Source organism: Catharus ustulatus, chromosome 10, assembly GCF_009819885.2.
Source record: "Catharus ustulatus isolate bCatUst1 chromosome 10, bCatUst1.pri.v2, whole genome shotgun sequence".
Classification (NCBI taxonomy): domain Eukaryota; kingdom Metazoa; phylum Chordata; class Aves; order Passeriformes; family Turdidae; genus Catharus; species Catharus ustulatus.
Window position 1 is genome coordinate 11,140,727 of NC_046230.1, and position 1,794 is coordinate 11,142,520.

Here is a 1,794-nt window from a genome sequence, read left to right on the forward strand (position 1 = left end):
GTGAACATCGATCAACACAAGCAAGTTGTTCTGTTTTGTACAGAGAAAAATTACATTGGTAAGGACATAGTAAATTTGATAAAAATACAATATCTACATTCACTAATCATGTGAATTAACCAGGAGTGATAAGAGAGAGAAATTTGCAACCTTTGTTACAGCATCCAGCAGCAGTTTAGAAAGCAAGTAGGACCTTAGGAGATAGAATCAGATGGAGAGACCATGCTCATCAGTAATTAAAACTCTATTCAGAGAAAAACTAAGACAAAACCACTTGTTATTGCTAATTAGTAATTACATGAGTGTCACATTATACAGAAATACAACTGGTAAAGGTGAGTGCATATATCTGTAAAGCTATTGTTTTCCTAAGATTCCATGGATGGTTCTATAGTTTTTAATGACATTCTCTTTGCCATTTTTTTACAGTGAATCTCAGGTGCTCTATCCTTAAAGATTATAGAGTTCTAGAGTATAAGTGGCTGATAGAAGCATTTCACAACAAAATATCCAGCACTTCAGTGTTATCTTAATAACAATTTGTCTGTGATCCTTCAGTGTAGGAAAGCCTATGCTTTTCCCTAATGTATGTTCATAACACATTGATACAATGGAGTATCTGAATACATTTCATAATATTCAGATACTTCCTATTTTTCTAGATTCTCAGTACTTGCCTTTTATAAAAGGAATCGCCTTTAAATGTTGTTCTTTTCATTCAGCTGGAAAAATCCCCATCTAACAGGAACAGCAAGAGTCTAAATTTGCATCTTTTGCATCTTAGTTCACTTAGATATTATTTTTATGGCCTGTTTATATAAGTGTGACAATTAAAAATGAAGGTGTGTAAATCACTCATAGGAATAACAAAGACCAACTGTTGTCTGTCCCAGCAAATAATGGAAGACTTTGTAGCCATACAGAGACACAGAAGGAATTGTGGGAAAGTCTGGGAAAACTCAGCATTTAACTGAGTTAGTCTGTATCCTTGGGGCAATTTTAGCTAGATGTATACGCAAAAGGAAGTCCAGGGCATGTTGGGCGGATCAGTGCTTTACTTTGGCTCTGGCAAGTCAGACTCCAGAGGTTCTACCAATAGGTCTTTTCTTTCCCTCTCCCCTCACCTTGTTTTCTACATCCTAACAATTAGTGGAGATTTCAGTACTGAAGAAGGCAGCTTCTTCATGTAGCATGTACAGGAGGAATTCGGATGAAAGGCTTTTGAGCAGCAGGTTAATTACCAGGCCCAGTGTCTGGGTATATGGTTGCTTTCCTGAGTGTGTTAGGTCAGAGAATTTTGGTTCATGATAAAGGGTGTGGGGTTTTTGTTTTCCAAAATAACTCTTAATTTCAAACTGAGTGCTCTTCAGTAATGTGTTTTATGCGATGGCACTACTGAAATGAAGAGATAAATGTAATTAATGCAGCTAAATTCAAAGGCTGAAGGAATCATTCTAAGAGCAGGTTTGCTGAAAGGCTGTAGCCAGTTCTGGAATGCCCCTTTAGAAACACCCACCCTGGATTCCCAGCCATGCTTCTTGTTCCCTTGTCATTGCTTTGCAGGGATGGTATCACCAGACAGTTGACTACAGTTTTTTGAGGGTTGGGGCTGATTCTGTCCCTTGATTGCCATGTGCTGCTCATTTATTTGACAATTTTAAAAGCAAAAGAAACAAAACTCTAAGTACTAATACTTAGAGTAGTACTTCATATTATGTGTGAACAAACATACCTACATACATTTGGGTTCATTCATTTATTAAGCATGTTCACTATTATTAGGCAGAAGTCCCA